This window comes from Petromyzon marinus, chromosome 6 (genome assembly GCF_048934315.1).
Source record: "Petromyzon marinus isolate PM22_M1 ecotype Great Lakes invasive population chromosome 6, UKy_Petmar_22M1.pri1.0, whole genome shotgun sequence".
NCBI lineage: Eukaryota > Metazoa > Chordata > Hyperoartia > Petromyzontiformes > Petromyzontidae > Petromyzon > Petromyzon marinus.
The window spans coordinates 10,048,417-10,070,452 of record NC_133672.1 but is presented as its reverse complement, the minus strand read 5'-3'; the positions used below and the strand labels follow the sequence as shown (position 1 = coordinate 10,070,452).

At 49.8% G+C, this 22,036-nt stretch overlaps 1 long non-coding RNA gene across 1 annotated transcript; it reads right to left on the bottom strand.

Moving 5' to 3' along the window:
* Positions 1–11,739: 11,739 nt before the first annotated feature.
* Positions 11,740–19,583, bottom strand: LOC116939532 (uncharacterized). Its single transcript, XR_004402423.2, has 3 exons — positions 19,327–19,583; positions 15,233–15,393; positions 11,740–12,077 (listed from the first exon to the last, which is right to left on the bottom strand). It is a non-coding gene; the product is annotated as an uncharacterized LOC116939532 (long non-coding RNA).
* Positions 19,584–22,036: the final 2,453 nt, after the last annotated feature.

Sequence of the window (22,036 nt, the reverse complement as noted above, 5' to 3'; positions counted from 1 at the left end):
GCCCAAGCCCACGTCTCGACACTCCACGTGTACACACCTCGTCGTGTGAACACTCATCTTGCTCGCTCGTATCGAGTACATCGACAGATCCGACGGAGTCGTCACAATTTCGGCTCGCGATACGAATGAAGAACCGACCCTATTTGTTCTGGATTTTTGTTTTTTTTTTGCTTTACCATCACCTTATTTTAATAATAAACCATCGTGTCTTCGCTCCGCCACCCCTACACAAAGTGTCAAAGATCGTTGTGCTGTTACCTGCCGCGACTCGTTCGTGATCGATGGACACGTGCGGACGACGTAACGACGGCTCCGTAACGCGACGTCACGAAACCCATCGGTAGCCACGCCTGGAGCCGGGACATGTGGCCGTGCACGATGCGTGTGAATGAGGAGACTTGGAATCATCGAACTCGGAGAATAGGCGGGGTTACGTCGCAGTGCGCTAACCACTGCACCACCGCTCCCCCACCACCCCACCTCCAACACACCCAATATTAACTGAGGTCAACGTCCTCCCCGGCGCTAAGCGCAGGTGACACTAGCAATCGGCCAGCACGCTGACCCCCTGAACCTCCCGCCTTGACGCCCTTTCGCCACTTTCTCTTCACATTAAACTCAAACTCGACTAGGAACCCATAAACACAATAAAAACTCCGCTTGTGGCGCACCACGGGAAACTCAAACTCGACTAGGAACCCATGAACACAATAAAAACTCCGCTTGTGGCGCACCACGGGAAACTCAAACTCGACTAGGAACCCATGAACACAATAAAAACTCCGCTTGTGGCGCACCACGGGAAACTCAAACTCGACTAGGAACCCATGAACACAATAAAAACTCCGCTTGTGGCGCTCCACGGGAAACTCAAACTCGACTAGGAACCCATGAACACAATAAAAACTCCGCTTGTGGCGCACCACGGGAAACTCAAACTCGACTAGGAACCCATGAACACAATAAAAACTCTGCTTGTGGCGCACCACGGGAAACTCAAACTCGACTAGGAACCCATGAACACAATAAAATCTCCGCTTGTGGCGCACCACGGGAAACTCAAACTCGACTAGGAACCCATGAACACAATAAAAACTCCGCTTGTGGCGCACCACGGGAAACTCAAACTCGACTAGGAACCCATGAACACAATAAAAACTCCGCTTGTGGCGCACCACGGGAAACTCAAACTCGACTAGGAACCCATGAACACAATAAAAACTCCGCTTGTGGCGCACCACGGGAAACTCAAACTCGACTAGGAACCCATGAACACAATAAAAACTCCGCTTGTGGCGCACCACGGGAAACTCAAACTCGACTAGGAACCCATGAACACAATAAAAACTCCGCTTGTGGCGCACCACGGGAAACTCAAACTCGACTAGGAACCCATGAACACAATAAAAACTCCGCTTGTGGCGCTCCACGGGAAACTCAAACTCGACTAGGAACCCATGAACACAATAAAAACTCCGCTTGTGGCGCACCACGGGAAACTCAAACTCGACTAGGAACCCATGAACACAATAAAATCTCCGCTTGTGGCGCACCACGGGAAACTCAAACTCGACTAGGAACCCATGAACACAATAAAAACTCCGCTTGTGGCGCACCACGGGAAACTCAAACTCGACTAGGAACCCATGAACACAATAAAAACTCCGCTTGTGGCGCACCACGGGAAACTCAAACTCGACTAGGAACCCATGAACACAATAAAAACTCCGCTTGTGGCGCACCACGGGCAGGGGGGGGGGAGGGATGCAACGCTCGGGTAAGGCCAGAGGAACGGGAAGGAAGGGATGTCGGAACGGAAGTCCACAAAGGTGGCCAAAGAGGTGAAGGGCACGGCTCGAGCAGGAGGAAAGACGGAGCGACGGACATGAAGCGGGGGAGGCAGAAGGAATGACCGGGCCAAGATGAGAGAGAAGAGAGGGAAGCTCCAAGCAGGAGTGAGCTGCACGGAGTAGCGTCTGTTTTCACAGGGGGCGGGTTGAGAGGAGAAATTCAGAGTGAGAGTGTCCACACAGAAGTCACGTGGTTTACGGAAGGCTGGAGCTGGTCTCTAGATGTACAGAATTATAGAAATGCTCGTTGCCTGTAAACATATGGCAGTTCTCCAGCATTGGGTGAAGCAAGCATGACTGTTGATAAGACAATAAACGTCGAAACCGGTCCAAGAATTTGCTTAAATTATTTAACCAAATGCCGCTGACAATATGACCTCCCAGAAACCTGTGCGTCCGATGGGTTTGTTAAAGAAAATGATATTATTATATTTTTGTTCAGGTGGAGAGAGACAAATACGGGAAGGAGTCGTTGTTTATTTTGCTATCCGTGCAGTCCTGGCACGGGTCGCGCCCGACCAAGCCTAGCAACTGTTAGCCAATCATCGAGCGTGCCAAGAGCAACGCATGCCATCATAGCGACGGTCCGGCCAATTATAACCACGGAATTGAAGTGTAGTTTGCATTTGGGAAGACACTTGTTGGCTTTGTAATTACTCTATTGGCAAGATACAAAATCCTGGAAGACCGTGATGTTCAGTCTCAGAAGGCCCGTGCCGCAAATGGGATGTATAAAAAATATAAATATACTCCTGATGTAAAGAGACAAGCGTAATGTCTGCCTATTGGTGTGGTTACTTGCATTCTCGACATCCACGCTCAATGATTGCTAATGCGGTAAATATTACTATGCGGTTTATATTATAATATTCATCCGGTCGATAAATTGACTGCCGCCGTTGCGGGAAGGTCAACAGCGGTTGTCCTATGGATGGATAGACTCGCCTCCGCCATAGTAATGTGGAATTTCCCACCGTCGTTTGAGTGCTGTAAACATCACATGAGTGTGGTCCCGATGCTCATTAGAGCAGGACATCGCTTTGCCTTCCTGCCCGTGCGAAAGTTAGTTCAACATTCGTCCGCAACATATTGGCGCTTGCTGGGTGGCTTTGGCCGTTCCGGGGTTGCTGCAAATGCCGTCGCTTGATGCACGTTTGAAACATCGCTTTCCTCTCTCCACTTGAGATGAGGCCAAGAGGTGAGTCCGCTCAAGGGCAGCTTTCACGCAACATTTGCTCGAGGACAGCTGTACGCCACAGATATGGGTCAGAGTCGAGGGGCGAGGCGGACGCACGCCTGCATTGCCTCGTCTCGGTGCGCCGTACGATGGGTGCGCGGAGGTGGGGGGGGGGGGGGGTCGAGTTGATGGAGGCTTTTCACGCGACGGTTATATATTGGCACGCATTTAATTTGTAAACGTGCATCCCGTCGTATGGTCGTGATATTTTAATATAGTGTCTGCTGTTCAAAAGTCGAATGTAGCGAGGCATATATTCGCACACATTTGTGTCATTTACGATGGCCTAGTTTCAGATGGAACTGTAACGGGGCTGAGCTCCAGAAAATATACCACCTCCCCCCCCCCCCCCGCTGCAAAATAAGCAATGACACATGAAGCCCTTCTATTTACGAACACGATGTAGACACGAATGCAACATGTAATATACACTGACCAACGTGCTTAATTGTTGTCGAACAACCCCCTTGGGGTACATGGTTGGAAGAGACGTTCATCCAGCAGTGGATTGGCAAAGGGCTGTAGATTGTTGTTTATTATCATTCATTACATTGTATTCCATCACACCTCGGCGAGTAGTCTCAGTGGTTTTCTCCTGCCGTATGAACCCAGCAAACCTGAGTTGGATGCCGGACCACGGCTAACGTCAGTGGCGAGTGGCATCTGACCCGGCACCTGGGCACTCTTCATCAAGCCGCGGGACACACATTGGTGAAGTATGGTCCAAAGGAACTCGCACGACCCATACGGCGTGAGGGAGGCCTTCATCCAGCAGTGGATTGACAATGGGCTGTAAATTAAAATGCGTTGCAGGTGGCACGCAGTTGAGACTATTGTTTGATTGACCAGCTCAATAAATGTATGTTGAATTTAATTTGCACCTTACGTAGCCAACCGTGATAATCGGAGGTTCGGGGAAAGGACAACAAATTAAATGCAAAAAGCTGTTTTAATGAAATTTGTTTTCAATTTGGATTTGAAAGTGCATCGCTCCAGTGGCTTCCTAATATCGGAAGGAAGAGCGTTCCAGACGGCCGCAGAAGCGCATCTGATGGCCAGCCAAAAGCAAAAAAGTGAGGTAGATCTACAACGCACTGTGCAAGTTTGTGTTTGATTGACTTGCTTCACATGAGTTCGAATCCGAGCCACGGCTGACATCAGCGGCGAGCGATATATGAATAGGTCCTGGGCCCCCTAATCACTATCCACTAATCCCGCACCAACAACTGCAGTCACGTATGGTCGGACATCGACTGGAGGCTTTCATCCAGCAGTGGATATGCGCAACGCCTGAACATCATTGTGTACCCTCGTGGTAAGGAGTCAGTGTTTTATTTGCATGTTTTGCTGTAAGAATTACCAGCTGAACAATTCACCAATCTAGTATATTTTTTGTAACTCGTCAAAACATATTTCAGGTTTTTATCTTTTTTTTTACATAAATACCCGTACACACATTGACTGTCATCGTGTGTACGTTAATGTGCACGCACATCTTATCACCACATTTAACGTTGACATTTCTGATGTTGGTGAATTACGTTCATATTTCGCTTTCGACACTCTTCCACCAAACACACGACGATCCGCGTGAACACAAAGACAAAGATCCCCCGCATAGCCTCAGCAGACTGTTGGGGCAAGTGCTGTTAGCGAACACCTATGAAGCCCGGCACGGTACTCGAGGAGGTGGGTGGCCAGCACCACGCCCGACCGCTTTTATCTCCCCAACAGCGATGTTTACACACCGCACCAGGTACTCATTTGAGGCTGAGCCGACCTAGGGGAGGCCCAGCACAAATGTTGGTCATGAGCGGGAATCGAACTCGGATCGCCGGGTTTGCAGCTCCACGACCGCGCATACACACGGACATTAACGCACGAAGCTGCTACAACAATCTATGTATTGCATGTGATTTTGCGATCGTTTTAAATCACAGGCCGTGAATAGCACAGTGGTATCATTTGCATTGGACTGGGATTGCTTTATTTTGTCCTCTTACATTTCATGCTATCACCCGCAATAAAGGTTGATTCTGACTTTCTCCGGTAAGACACTGTGTCAGTGATGAGGCGTAGACAATATAGCACTGCGTGCCCAGCAATTAGCATATGTTTCTCTCACTTTATGCGGTAGATGCGTTCCGAAAAAGTGCGCACAAAGCGAAGTCGCACGAGACAGTTGCCTGCCGAGTGGCGCAGACAGTACACACACAAAGTTGTCCCAGGTCCGACGGCATGGTGAATTCAAACCGCACATAGTGAATTTTGGGCAGAAATAGGTTAACCTCACAAACCGGGCCCGCATAAAGCGAGGGAATCCTGTACCACCGGTCGTATGCAATACAATATCCTACCCGCCAACAACGCGCTTTCTATCTGCTTTAGCGTCACGCTCGGCGGGAGAGGCAAATTACTCGGTTAACTTGCGATGATGGTGATGATGGGTGAGAGGACCGTGTACGGTGTTCAAGTGCCGAGCACGAGACTGAGAGCAGCGATGTGGAAGTTTAGGCTGAGTGGGGTTCAATCAACCTCCGCGCTGTAAGCTTTTGGGGGCGGGGAGTCGAATTCACATCTAAATAAACATTGTTATACATAAATAAAGTTGCGCATCGACACGACTATAACTGTGTATAAATGTTCGCTTTCTAGCCGTTCTAGAACATTGCGATAGTTTATCTCGGGCGCTCGTTCAATACGTCGATTCTTACACCACGCATCGCTGCCTTCACGAGACAGAGACAAAGATCCCCCGTATAGCCTGAGACAGACTTCGAGGGCAAGTGCTGCTAGCGAGCACCTATGAAGGCCAGCACGGCACACGAGGGCACTGTTCTTCATTGTAAGGCCCGCTAGGCCATTTGCGGCCCCTGGTGTCCTGTAGGGGTGGCCGCTGACCATCGATCCCCGACAATACACAACATGTGACCCCCCCCCACTCCCCCCCATCGTGCTGTCAAACCCCAATAGGTTCAAATGTGTAGTCGCCCTCACACTGATGTCTTATCGGCGAAAGTGCCCCCCCCCCCGCCCCCCGCTCTGAAAATTAGTGAAGAACACTACACTAGGGAGTGGATGGCCAGTACCACGCCCGACCGCCTTTGTCTCCGCAGCGACGATAGTGCACGTGCACGCGCGCCTTCCATGGGCAACGTGCACGCGCGCCTTCCCGGGCAACGTGCACGCGCGCCTTCCATGGGCAACGTGCACGCGGCGTTCGCGTCACCGTCAGCGCCGATTCATCGCCAAGTCGCCGAGCGCATCCACACAGGCGACGTGAAGACAAAACAAATATAGAAACTCGTGAGTTGGTGATGCTGCTGCTACTGCTGCGTTGGCAGTGATGCACAAGTTACAACAACAACAACAACCATCCGACAAACTCGTTAGCAATACTGTGGACTTCATGGATTATTGGTGACGCTTTGGGCATGGAGAAGGATCAGCATGCAACTTGAAAGAGGGGCCATTGCACGAAACGTCGCCGATTGTACATTTTCTTATAAATAAAAATTGAATGTTCCTAGAACCCTTAGATTCTGAGATTTTTTTGAAGCGCCGTCACCTATGTCTTTAACCCATGACAGAGTGTTGTCGTATTCTCCGAATTATAAGACGCTCCCGAAGGTATGGGACGCACCCGAAAACATTTCTCACCGGTGTCAATAAAGTTATACAAATCTGTCCTTGAGCGGGAATCCAACTCGGGCTCCGGGTTCGTGGTGCAGTGGCACATACCGCTCCACGACCGCACACACAGACACAACACGTACGAAGCTGATAATCGCCACCTACCCGATGATAAGACGCGCACTCACAGTTTGCTTTCAACTACAGTTAGGCTAAACGCACGCTATTTGCGTTGATGCTAGTGGGTTAATGGTCCAACTTTTAGTAGTAGTAGTAATCATAATAAACACTTAGCGTGAAGGTTTCTAATTCCCGGTTCTCCAAATGTGTTGACAGCCCGGGGAGTCCCCGACATATCGACTGCGACACAGAGGGAGCGTTTGCGGAGAGCAGCCGTGACCCTAATTGAGGCCGTGTCTTTAGAATTCAATCAAATAAAACAGCACAGGTAGTTTACCAACGTGAAATGTCGATGACTGTGGACTTATCGCTTTCCTAACATGTGCAAGTCTACAACTATATGACTCTTAACCATGCAGGCCTGAGCAATATTTTTGTTGGAAGTCAATTGGCCGATGGGGCAGTACAAAGTCATTGTACTGATATGTACAAACACAGCGCTTGATTTCTCAATACAGTGAGGGAAAAAAAGTATTTGATCCCCTGCTGATTGTGTACGTTTGCCCACTGACGAAGAAATGATCAGTCTATAATTTTAATGGTAGGTTTATTTGAACAGTGAGAGACAAAATAACAACAACAAAATCCAGAAAAACGCATGTCAAAAATGTTATAAATTGATCTGCATTTTAATGAGGGAAATAAATATTTTACCCCCTCTCAATCAAAAAGATTTCTGGCTCCCAGGTGTCTTTTATACAGGTAATGAGCTGAGATTAGGAGCACACTCTTAAAGGGAGTGCTTCTAATCTCAGCTTGTTACCCGTATAAAAGACACCTGTCCACAGAAGCAATCCATCAATCAGATTCCAAACTCTCCACCATGGCCAAGACCAAAAACCTCTCCAAGGATGTCAGGGACAAGATTCTAGACCTACACAAGGCTGGAATGGGCTACAAGACCATTGCCAAGCAGCTTGGTGAGAAGGTGACAACAGTTCGTGCGATTATTCGCAAATGGAAGAAACACAAAAGAACTGTCAATCTCCCTCGGCCTGGGGCTCCATGCTAGATCTCACCTCGTGGAGTTGCAATGATCATGAGAACGGTGAGGAATCAGCCCAGAACTACAGGGAGGATCTTGTCAATGATCTCAAGGCAGCTGGGACCATAGTCACCAAGAAAACAATTGGTAACACACTACGCCGTGAAGGATTGAAATACTGCAGCGCCCGCAAGGTCCCCTTGCTCAAGAAAGCACATATACATGCCCGTCTGAAGTTTGCCAATGAACATCTGGATGATTCAGAGGACAACTGGGTGAAAGTGTTGTGGTCAGATGAGACCAAAATGGAGCTCTTTGGCATCAACTCAACTCGCCGTGTTTGGAGGAGGAGGAATGCTGCCTATGACCCCAAGAACACCATCCTCACCGTCAAACATGGAGGTGGAAACATTATGCTTTGGGGGTGTTTTTCTGCCAAGGGGACAGGACAACTTCACCGCATCAAAGGGACGATGGACCGGGCCATGTACCGTCAAATCTTGGGTGAGAACCTCCTTCCCTCAGCCAGGACATTGAAAATGGGTCGTGGATGGGTATTCCAGCATGACAATGACCCAAAACACATGGCCAAGGCAACAAAGGAGTGGCTCAAGAAGAAGCACATGAAGGTCCTGGAGTGGCCTAGCCAGTCTCCAGACCTTAATCCCATAGAAAATCTGTGGAGGGAGCTGAAGGTTCGAGTTGCCAAACGTCAGCCTCGAAACCTTAATGACTTGGAGAAGATCTGCAAAGAGGAGTGGGACAACATCCCTCCTGAGATGTGTGCAAACCTGGTGGCCAACTACAAGAAACGTCTGACCTCTGTGATTGCCAACAAGGGTTTTGCCACCAAGTACTAAGTCATGTTTTGCAGAGGGGTCAAATACTTATTTCCCTCATTAAAATGCAAATCAATTTATGACATTTTGACATGCGTTTATCTGCATTTTGTTGTTGTTATTCTGTCTCTCACTGTTCAAATAAACCTACCATTAAAATTATAGACTGATCATTTCTTTGTCAGTGGGCAAACGTACAAAATCAGCAGGGGATCAAATGCTTTTTTCCCTCACTGTAAATATTTTGAAAAACGCTGCAAGGCTGACTTGGAGTAGATATTAGCAGCAAGAGTACAAAGTACACCTATCCATAACATTGTTGTATTGTTGTGACCTATATTCCTATAATCCTGTGAACGGGCTTAGGACAAAATAAGGCGAGATGGATGTGGCGTGCCAACCGTAATCCCTGAAATAGCGATCCGGACTGTTCCAAGTTGGAATTAAGCACTGCCTCTACCCATAGTGACCCACACACACACACATATGACACTTTCGCTTCCAATGAGTCTTTACAATCTCACTTTGGCCTAGGTGCGGCCAACATGAATGCAACACTCCCCAGGGATCCGCGTCACCCACAAGGTCGCACCTCGAGTAACCTTCTACAAATCACGACAAATTGACCTCAACAATTGCGCCGCGCCGCTTGAAGCAAGGAGCCTCCGCTGCGTTGCACTCGTTTGTTTATGCGCGTGTGACCTGTGTGTGCCTTGCTTACTGTGATGAGGTCATGTTGCGGTAAATTCACCTCGATGTATACTATATATATACAGTATACAGGGCACCGCGGTGGCGAGATGTCAACTACCTCGCCTGGTATACAGGAGGTTGTGGGTTCGACCCCCGACCCTGACGACTGTACATTTGGCGCTTGCATGTTCCCGTGGTCGCGTGGATTTTTCTCCCCCGCTTTTTCCCTCCACATTTAGAAACACGCGTTTAGAGTATTTGGCTGCTATCCATGTCCTCGTGATAAGCCACTTCGTTGGGCTATAATTTGTGGCCAGGTCGCTTCTGAAAAAGAGCTATATAGCTCAGTGGGCTTTACCTTGTAAAATAAAATGAAAATGTTCAGTTTAAGAGTTTGAATGCCTCACACGTTGCTGACTCGGTCGGTACCTATTTATGCGCTATCATTATCACCATCATCATCAGTCAAAGTCGATCCACTGCTGAATGACGGCCTTCCCAAGCGGCCGTCACCCTCAACGATTCTGCGATGTAACAATGCGAGTTATGAATTGCACATGAATTGACCACTGTGGTTGTGTATGTATAAAGGCACTGTACACGAAAAAAATCACAAGCTTGAGTGACGGGAAGGCTTCTCGCATTTCCAGCCAATCTGGATGGCCACTGTCTGCAGTGTAAGACATTCGGGAATAAATAATACATTCAGGGCGACTCGAGAAATGTCCAGGCGGTCTGTCTGATTTTTGAAGGGGTTTGCTGGCCATCTCCCGAAGCATTGCGTTTGATTTGTCTGAACATCGTTTTTAAATATATATATGGTTTACAGTTCCGGCAACTGGAGGCAAGCGCATAGCAGTTTTACGTACGAATATACGTGTGTGTATATACAGTATATACACAACTAAAATAAGTCAATAATTATACAACTCCATGACTGTACTTATTTGGTGATGCTGGGTTGGCAGTGCTAAACAGTCATCAACAACACTCAACACATACGTCAATAACATTCGTGGGCCGATGAGAATAAAACAAATAATTGGCGACGTGTTGGAACAATGGCCCTTTCTTCACAGCGCATACAACAACTGCTATGAAGAACAACCCTTAAAGATGGGCCATTGCACACGAAACGCCACCTATTACATCTATGCATATGTCCTCTTTTAAGGCCACAGCGGCGCTACTTACGCATGTGTTGTGGTCCCCCACCACCACCACCACTCCACGGCTGTATGAAACTAAAAGCGACCAAAACTATCTCAATCCTCATCGAGGCGCACGCCTGTGACTCGCGAGCCCCACGCTGATCTGCTGCGCTAAGGCGCAGCACGTACACCGGGGCCCATTGAGGTGGCGGATCGCGTGGAATGCCACCGGGAGTGGTGATGTGACGCTGACCTCATTAGCGCAAGGATTATAGCGGCAGCGGCGGCCACGTTTATTGTGAAATATATAGGTCACCGGTTTCACTGCGGCGGCGCTGGCTAAGAATGCTGCTCGCTTTTCACGTTGCGCATGCTACGTGCAAGCACCGCGTGTACAATAACGCCAGTGAACAAAACATCGCTCGCTCGCAGGCACGCATACACACACGCACACACACCGCAATAGTGTGAGGGACAGCGTCGCGGTCATAATGAAAGAGCTTAAATGAAGAAGACAAGCTAAAACGATTCAGAGGTTTTTTTTTATTTTCGAGTGATGCTGTTACTACACCACGCTGCGTTCAGATGGAGCCCTGTCATAGACTGCAATGCCCGTCGCTTTAGAAACCTGACGATGGTGGTAACGGTGCAATGCTTCCACCACGCGAGCTACAATCAAATGTGGGTGCGCAGTGCGCGCGTCGCGGGCTGCAATATACGTTAGTGTAGTCGTAGTTCTGTGTTTGGAATATTCAATACAAAACAGCGTAACTTCCCTCCCCCGTTACCCTGCATATCCGCCGCCCCCCCCCCCCCAAATAAAGACCCCCCCCCCCCAAATAAAGACCCCCCCCCCATTCTTCATCTCCCCACTCGCAGCTAAACTGTTTCATTTGCTCCGCCCTCGCTCCCATTGTGCCGACCGCGCCGCTCGCTGCAGCTCGTCGCTCGCGGCCACACAAAGACGGCGGAGGCTAAAAGTTTTCGCTTTTCAGTGGCCCTCCTCCAAAGCTCTCTGGACCCTCCTCCCGCGAGTCGTTAGCGGGGGCCTCGCCGCGAGGAGCAATACAAGCGTTGTGTAATTAGAGAGGTTATTTTGTTTTGTGTCTTGTAGTTCCACCACCACCACCACCACCACCCCCCCCCCCCTTTTTTGTCGTCCCCCCCCCACCCTTTCGAAGTCTCCGCCCCATCAGGCGCAGACAAAGACGGTGCGGCCATACGGGGTCCTCCGAGTGCCCCCCCCCCCCTCCACCCCCTACATTGAAGAGGCGAAACGGGGGTAGCGAACGAGCAAAGAAAGGACAACATGACAGCCGTTATAATGGCTCCGTGCTAATAAGCTCTCCACAAACAGCGCTTTGTTGCGCTGTCTAAGAGTATTTACAGAATCACCTCCGCTCCTAATCGCTTCCTGATTTTGCCCCCTGCGTCTCTCCATAGGTGGCGGAGAGAGGCGTCGAGGGAGGCGAAAGCTGGCGACCGAGGAGGGCTCCGCTGGCGTGAAACCTGCAGCACAAAGAGAGAAAGAGAGAGAGAGAGAGACAGAAAAAGAGGGGGGATATTTTATAAAAACACACATTTAGCGCCCGCGTTAATTATGCACCAGATCTCTTGTCTCTGAGCGTGTCGGCGCGTTGGATTTTCTGCAAAACGAAGTTGATGCTGCAAGCGAAATCGATGTACATGCTGGTGGTCAGGATGTCCTGTGAACCTCATTTAATTCTCTAAAGCGTAATATATATATTTTTTGTAGCTGAGGTTTGTTTAAAACAGAAACGAATATACAAAGGAACAAACACATGCTAGGGGTTAATTAATTGGGGTTACAAGACATCTGGACCACCCCTCTACATTGCCATGATAACCTTCACAGATGCTCGCTAACATTCTGGTTAGGATTTGTCTTTGTGTGTGGTTGGGTGATTCATATAGCGGGGGTGCAGCAGGGGTCAGCGCTACGCTGCGCTACGAACCCGGCGAGCCGAGTTCGATTCCCGCTCACGGCCAACACCAGTGACAATTAGTTGAACCGGTTGATCTAGGCCTCCCCTAGATCGACTCAGCCTCAAATGAGTACCTGGTGCGATGTGTTAAACACCGCTACTCGGGAGACAAAGGCGGGCGTGGTGCTGGCCACCCACTCCCCCGTATGCCGTTCCAGCCTTCACAGGTGCTCGCTAACGGCACACTTGTTCTAACAGTCTGTAAAGGCTATACGAGGGGATCTTTGTGTTTTAGTGTTTCATATTTAAGCGTTGTACATGTACGTATGAATAGCGATAGATTATTTAATATACGCAAAGCATTGATATGAAACACAAATCAATCCGTCTGCTTCATCCGACGATTAAATGCAGGACACAACGAGGACGAGAAGAGATGATGATGCTGGTGGTGATGATGATGATGCTGGTGATGATGATGCTGGTGATGATGATGATGATGATACTGGTGATGATGATGATGGTGGTGGTGATGATGACGATGGTGATGATCATGATAATGGTGGTGATCATAATAATAACGATGGTGATTATAATGGTGGTGACGATGATGTCGATGGGCGAGGTTGGAGACGGAATGGCAGCCACAGAGAAGGGAGAGGGAACGCGCCACAAGGGAAACCACAACGGAGGAAGCGGAGCTGTAACGAGGCCGACTCACGGCGCGCGGCGTGGGGAGGCATTCATCCAGCAGTAGGTAGACAATGGACGATACTGACAACGACGACGATGATCGTGTTGGTGACTGCATAAACATAACGCTGGTGTGCGTGTTCAGAGTGCGCGTGCCAGTCGCGACGATGGTAACGACGATGCTCGCGCGCGCGCGGTTCTCGGAGGCTATGGCGACGACGATGATGGTGGCGGTGATGATGGTGGTGAATAACCCCCGTGGTGTCAGCCATGGGTGTTGCGCAAACAAGGGCTCGCCTTGTGTTGCCAACACGCGTCAACGAGAGGGCATCTCCTCCTCCTCCTCCTCCTCGCATCCACCGACTCGGCGTCCTTGGCCGCACAATGCATCCAAAGGTCGCTCGCTTGCACGACGCAGTAACGCCGCCGGAGACCCCGGGTCTAACGTAGTAGGCGTTTATCTTTCTGAAGTCGATACGTTTTTATTTTTCGTCCATTTCTGTACAAACGCCCCCTTTCCCTCCACCTCGCGTCGGTTTAGGGGTGTGTGTGTTTTGTTGATTCGCCATACTTCACCACGCTTTGTCAGTGCGGGTTGGGGGTCTCGATGGGGGGGGGGGGGGCCTGGGCCAGCGGGGAGAGAGGGACAGGGCCGATTGAGATGTCACTCATCATGGAATGGGGTTTTTTGTGTGTGTGCGTTTAAACCGTGGCCGGGAGTCCAACTCGTATCAGCTGAGGTCACAGGCGCAATGTGCTAACCACTGTGCCACCACCGCTAAACGTGGGTATATATTTGATGTGTGCGTATACATATATACTGTAGAAACAATGTTTTATTAGGCATGCGGCTATATATGTATGTGTATATATAATTGCCTCTTTTATGCGAATATCCTCGGTTTGTCTATATCACTAAATGTTCAGGCTAGTACTATTGACATTCAGCACTAAGGTAGTAACGTGCACGCATTGTGTGCAATTGACCTGCTTCAACAGCACTGCATATATGTGTACACAAAACAATGTAAATTCAGTGTTGATTGTAAAATAGAACAATCCAAGAAAATGTAAAACATCAAATCCGATAACAAATGTTTCGTTTACAAGGAAACGCGTTGGATAACGACATTTAGTCGCATCAGTGTTCGATATCGACCTCTGTTGCACTGTAAATAATTAACATTTACTATATTTTATCCCTAAATACCACTATGCGTAATATGTTTGGTTTTATTTGACCAAAAGCGGCAGCGTTATACAGCATTCTTACTAGATAATTAACCACAGACAAAGACTAAGATCCCCCACATAGCCTTCACATACTCTTGGGGCAAGTGCAATCACAGACACACTCATCACGCGCGTGTGTTGCTGATAATATGACCATATCGTTTATATTATTATTAGTACGTACCATATATGTGTTGATTTTATTTAAAACACTTAACACACCCAAATATATCTATTTTCATAACGAAAACGCACGTGTTTAACAGCTGATGTCTTTCTTACGTTCAAACTAATTATTTTAACATACGTAGATACTGTACATATGTGCCATATTAAATCGTGTACACAATGCAGTCGATATATTTCGAACTGGCATCGTCAATAGATATACGAAGAGCGTGCACGTCTTCATGCGTGTACACGAAAATGTGCTGTGAGAAGGTGAATACGAGTCAGTATATCTAAATAATTATTCCAACTCATGAGCTCGAAAAATAGTAAATATTTTCAACGTAAAAATGCGTTTTGTGGGTTCATGTGGTTACAATGACATAGGGTTAATCCGTGTCAGCATATATACATTTTAATATATACACGAGCGCGTATGCGTGATGCATATTGTGCGTGATTATTTAAACGCCGCGTGTGTGTGTGTGATTTAGTTTAGCGTACGTCCACTGCTGGGCGAGGGTCATGCGGGTTGTTTGGCCATATTTCACCACGCTAGTGAGTGCGGATTGGTGCAGGGGATGGTGGTGGTGGGTGGGTGGATCGGAATCATATATCACTTACCACTGATGTTAGCCGTAGACGGGAATCGAACGAACTATTCATAGCAGGCGGAGTGCGCCAACCACTATGCCACCGCTCCCCGGCCAGGTGGCTCAACCAGTAGGGTCAGCAACTCGAATCGGAAGATTGTAAGGTAAAGAAGTTGACTCAGCCCACAATCCCTGCGGGGATAGATACAATTAGTAGCACTCCGTGTGGAAGTCAACAGCGATTGTCTTATGAATTTGACTCTCTTCCGCCATAGGAATGTGGAATTTCCACCACTGATGCAGGGCTGTATACGGGAGCCGGGCACCGCCTCGATGCTCACTTGAGCAAGAACTATGTTTGACCTCTCCCATTGGTGTGTGTGTGTCTGTGGAAAGAGAAGAAGCCGAGTGCTGGTGCACCTACTACCCACGCGCTGCAGACAAGCGGTGCGCGGCTCTCTCCTTCCTGGACCCTGGCCTCGGCGGTTCCTCTATAGAGCCGAGAGAGGAAATAAAATATCGCATGGCCGAATGAAAAAGAGCAAGGCCTTTTAGAGAGGTGGAGGAGGGAGAGGTCTGAGAGGGGAGGGGCAGGGGGAACCCTCGCTGATGGAGCTGTGCTTGCGAGTGTAACACTGCGCCGTAGCCACGGGCGCCTGGGTTCCTGTACCCATCAGCGACTCCTTCGGCATCAAAACAGCGTCCCGCTTTGTAGCGACCCCGGGATGTGAAGCTCTCCGTCGGCCGCTCGCGAGGGCATTGCGCCTTAGCGAATCGTGCGCGCGCGTGTGCTCGTCGCCAGCATCCGCAGCATCCGCAGCAGCAGCATCTGCAGCAGCAGCAGCATCCGCAGCAGCAGCATCTGCAGCAGCAGCAGCAGCATCAGCAGCAGCATCTGCAGCAGCAGCAAATCACCTGCTGGGTGGCCGGATGAACAAAGGACTCTCAAAAAAGCGGTCACAGTTTCTCACGATTTTCGCGGTGTAACAGTTTACCAGGCACCTACCTTGATTTCATCGTTCCATCTCCTTCCTCGGTTGTGAAAAAAAAACTCTTTCGGACGCGTACCTCTCCCTTAATTGTCTGCCACTCACTCCGTCACGTGTGCATGCACACACACACGTGTACATGCTTACACACGTGTACAAAAGATCCCCCGTGTAGCCTGAACAGACTGTAGGGGCAAGTGCTGTTAGCGAGCACCTATGAAGGCCGGAACGGTACACGAGGGGGTGGGTGGCCAGCAACACGCCCGACCGTCTTTGTCTCCCCAGTGGCGATGTTTACACACCGCACCAGGTAATCATTTTAGGCTGAGTCGACCTAGGGGAGGCCCGGGACCGGTTCAGATAATCGTCACTGGTGTTGGCCGTGAGCGGGAATCGAACTCGGGTCGCCAGGTTCATAGCGCAGCGCGCTAAACACTACACCACCGCTCCCCACTCGTGTCCATGCACACACACGTGTATACACACACACGTGTACACACACACACACGTGTATACACACACGTGTACACATGCACTTGCAAACACTCGTGTACTTGCACACGCACGTATACACACACTCGTGTTCATGCACACACACGTGTCCATGCACACACGTGTACACACACACTCGTGTACATGCACACACTCGTGTACATGCACACTCTCGTGTTCATCCACACACTCGTGTACATGCACACACTCGTGTACATGCACACACGTGTACACACACACGTGTACATGCACACACTCGTGTTCATCCACACACGTGTACACACACTCGTGTACATGCACACACTCGTGTACATGCACACACGTGTACACACACACATGTACTTGCAACACTCGTGTACATGCACACGCACGTATACACACACTCCTGTTCATGCACACACTCGTGTTCATCCACACACTCGTGTACATGCACACACACACACGTGTCCATGCACACACTCGTGTACATGCACACACTCGTGTACATGCACACACACGTGTCCATCCACACACGTGTACATGCACACACTCGTGTACATCCACACACGTGTACATGCACACACACGTGTGCATGCACACACACGTGTACATCCACACACGTGTACATGCACACACTCGTGTACATGCACACACGTGTACACACACGTGTACATGCACACACTCGTGTTCATCCACACACGTGTACACACACTCGTGTACATGCACACACTCGTGTACATGCACACACGTGTACACACACACATGTACTTGCAACACTCGTGTACATGCACACGCACGTATACACACACTCTTGTTCATGCACACACTCGTGTTCATCCACACACTCGTGTACATGCACACACACACGTGTCCATGCACACACTCGTGTACATGCACACACTCGTGTACATGCACACACACGTGTCCATCCACACACGTGTACATGCACACACTCGTGTACATCCACACACGTGTACATGCACACACACGTGTACATGCACACACACGTGTACATCCACACACGTGTACATGCACACACACGTGTACATGCACACACGTGTACATGCACGCAGACACACGTGTACATGCACACACACGTGTACATGCACGCACACACACGTGTACATGCACACACACGTGTACATGCCCATGCGCGCACGCGCGCGCGAAAACGCGTTCAACAACAATCGGCAATGTTTCGACTCGTCTTTCATGTGAAGAAGAATAGTCGACGCGCAATGCATTATCATCATCATCGTCGTCCGAGCCGCTGGCCATGACGATCGATGGTCAAGAACACGAATAATAACCGAGTTGGGTATGCCAGTGCATAGGACGCGATAGCAACTACGCCCGCCGAGGAGATGGAGCGATGATGACATCGGTTCCGTATCGCTGGAGCTTAGGCGGATGGCGACATCACGGCATCGCGAGAGGCGGATTGCGGGTCGAGGAGAGGGAGGGCCTTCATCCAGCAGTGGATTGACCGCGGCTCACGAACGAAGACACAGAACACACAACAAAGCCTCGGCCTCGCAGCGGTGCAGATTTGTGTTTTCTTCTGAAAGTCATCGGATGTGTCCCCAACGTGATGTATCATCCGAACCGTAGCCACAGGGCGGGTTCTGTCGGAGTATCAGGAGAACCGGAATGTAGCCCGCTTCACTCAAGGTAGGCTGACACACACAATCAGTAATCAACCGCTAATACAATGTGTGTGTGTGTAAAGTACAGTGAGAACACAACACAATATGCGATACTGCTCCGGTGTGAATGGTTAGCGGCGCGCTGGACAATGAATCCAGAGGTCGTCGGATCGATTGGATCTCCCGTTTGAAGCAATGGTGCAAGTTTTTGAAAGCCTCCCGCCTCTGTCCAGCGGGAAGTATAGATGGGAAGGCAATTCGTCGTCGTTAGTATTTCATAATAATAGTAACGGTGGCATGTGGCGTAAGTACTGTAGAAACAATGTCTGTGTCTGGGACCAAGGTTCGTGAATCACGCTCTCGCCCAGAAATACCACTTCCTTACTCTATCGGGACCCCTTGTACACTTCTGGGAAATATTGCAAGGATATTTATACGATTTTCTTTTAAATTATGGCCACGGTTGGCTATGTTTAAAAATGTCTTGCACGAACGTTTGTAAAACGATTGCTATTGAATATGTCTGTGTATGCAAAGGTGCACTCCCGTAGCAATCACTCTATGCACCATGAGCCAAGAAGATTAATAAACATGGACAATAAAGTGCGTGCTGAAAAACATCAGTTGTATCCGAACCTGACAATCTTATCACAATAAATCTACGAGAGAAAAAAAGCATCTGCAATACAGCAAACATCACCTGGACTCGGCATCCCATGCAAGTTAATGTGCTTTTTTGTAATACAGTATATGTGTGTTGAACTTCTTTCGCACCGTAGGTAGCCACTCTTGCTTAATCGCAGGTGCATGTGGACAGGGCAAACAAGGTAGGTTATGAATGCCGCATTTATCCATCAATATATAGAACGCACAACCCTAAACATTTATCCATCAATCTATAGAACGCACAACCCTAAAAATGTGCTACGCTGTGCATTACAAGAACGTTGAGCGGCCACGCACAGAACGTTAGGCCCACGGCTGGAATGTCACCGCGAGATGCGTGCGTGAGATTCTACCTGGATCCTTCCGTGATGCCAGATGACACCACCGCGTGCGGGACTGTCTGCCGTGGTCCTTGCGAGAGCGCCGAATGAGCGGCGGCGAGAGGACACGGAGCGGACCGGTCGGTTTTTTTTATTTTTTTTATGATTATTATTTTTTTGCGCCGTTAGTGGGGAAGAACTTGTCAGGATTAATAAAGTGTCGAGGCCGGTTCACCGCCATCTGCCCGGCTCGCTCCGATATCGCGAGAGCGCAGCCGCCGCTACGAGCAAGCTTCAGATGCCGCTACGAGATTAGAGCCGGCGGAATGGGGGGGCAAGGCGAGCGGACGCCGGCCCGCTCGAATTATGAGCCAACACCGGCGCCTTATCTGTCCGAGAGCAACTGTATTGTCCAATGTTAAGGGGATTAACTGCTTATCTTGCGCGCAATCAAATTTGTCGCGTGTACGCCGGCGCTAATTTGCGGAGTCATTATCATGCCTCTCCCACCCCGCCGTTCGCCGCTGTCTCTTCTCTGCGAGGGGAAAGTATTCTGGCTGGCGGTTAAACGAGGGCTCAGGCTGAAAGGCATGAAATTTGCTTTTCAATCTGCCCCGTGTAATGTTAGAAAACAGTGTGTTAATCGTCTTAGAACTCGCGGGGCGATGTACTAATTTGTTATGGATTAAGCGGCCCATGGCGCAGGCGCACACGCTCAGTGCGCTCAAAGCTCCGTGACCACGCGCTCACTGACTCACACACACAAGAAGACAAAGATCCCCCGTATAGCCTTGACAGACTTTTGGGGCAAGTGCTGTTAGCGAGTACCTATGAAGGCCCGCACGGCACCACGAGGTGAGTGGATGGGTGGCCAGCACCGCGCCCGGTCGCCTTTGTCTCCCTAAGTGGCGACGTTCCTACAACGCACCTGGTCGTCATTTGAGGCTGAGTCGACCTAGGGGAGGCCCGGGACCGGTTCAGATAATCGTCACTGGTGTTGGTGGTTGACCGTGAGCGGGAATCGAACCCGAGTTTGTGCCGTGTCCGGAGCGCGGCGCGCTCACCGCTGCACCACCGCTCCCCACACGCGCTCACCGCTGCACACCATTCCCTACACCCGCTCACCGCTGCACCACCGCTCCCTACACGCGCTCACCGCTGCACCACCGCTCCCCACACGCGCTCACCGCTGCACCACCGCTCCCCACACGCGCACGCCGGGCGCGATGCACGGCAGCTCCATCGCGGCGCATTCCGCCAGATTTATTCCAGGCAACGGGGGCCAGTGGTGCTTGAGCTCTGATTCTTATTATTATTTGACAGCGGTGCAGCAGTGCAAGTAGGACACGATGTGCCGCCGGTGAGCGTTCACCCACCACGATGCCAAGAGACACATGGTGGAGTTTGCGACGCTGTGCGGAAGTCTGGGAAACGAGAAGAAATTCTCACAATTCGCGTGCTCTGGTCCGAGTACTAACCAACGCTATGCTGATTTTTCTTCCCCTTCTTTTCTCGCCCGCCCCCCTCTCCCCTTGCCCCCCTCCCCCCCCACCCGCCTGATCGGCCCCTCTCTTCTCCTCTTGTTTGTTTTTTTGTTTGGCCCATTTGCCACACCGCTCGTCCCAGCGTGCAGAGCCACGATGCAATCCGCCGCGAAGTCAAAGCACTTCGGCTGCTGTCGCGAGCAATGGTGGCGTCATTGGGCTCGCAGCTTGCTCAATTAAATTTGGGGTAAAATCAAGGACGAAACAACCCGGACCATGTGCGTGCGTGTTTTTAGGCGGAGCGGTGGCGCTACGAACTCGGCGACCCGACTTCGAGTCTCGCTCACAGCCAACATCAGTGAATGTCTGAACCGGTCCTGGGCCTCCACATGGTCGAATCGGCCTCAAATGAGTACCTGGTGCGGTGTGCATCAAACATCGGCGGTGTGGAGACGAAGGAGGCCGGGCGTGGTCCTCGCCACCAACACCCCCCCCCCCCACACCGCGTGCCGTGTCGGCCTTCATAGGTGCTCGCCAACAGCACTTGCCCCAAGAGTCTGTCAAAGGCTATATGGGGAACCTTTGTCTTTGCGTGGATAAAATACGATAAGGTGTTTGGTTTTTTTTTTGGACATGAGTAAATGCATGTACCTGACGAGCTGCGAATGACGAGATTAAATTAGGCGACCGAGTTCACAAAGGTTATATTTTACATCTTCTTACATTTCCACATTCATCACCCACGCGTTATTTGTAACGCTGCTCAGCGACTATGGCGGCGATCGATCGCCCTGCCCTCCGCCAACAACCCTCACGGATTGCGATTCGTACAGAATAGAACGTTCAATATACCTACGCATTCCAGATGAAGTTCCGTAGACGTAACGTGATTACGTGAATACATAAATGAAACTGGCAGCAAATGGTTCAATTAGTCTTATTACGTAAGTCGCACGTTTCCAATTTGGCGACAGTTGCTGTTGGAGGACAGCTCTTCCCGTCCACGGCGTTCCACGTCTCATCGCAGGCATCCCGATCCGTCCAGAGTGCGGGCATTATTCACGGAGGGACGTGGGGGAGATCTATAACAGTTGATTATGTGCCCTCCTTTAGCGTGCATATATGTTTACTGTGACTGTATGGTTTTTTTTTTTACACATTCGGCTTAAATTGTACATGTTCAATTTAGGGAATTTAGTTGTAATTTTTTTTTTTAAGTGTTTTTATTTTCATTTAAAATCTTAGCTAGATCAACTCGG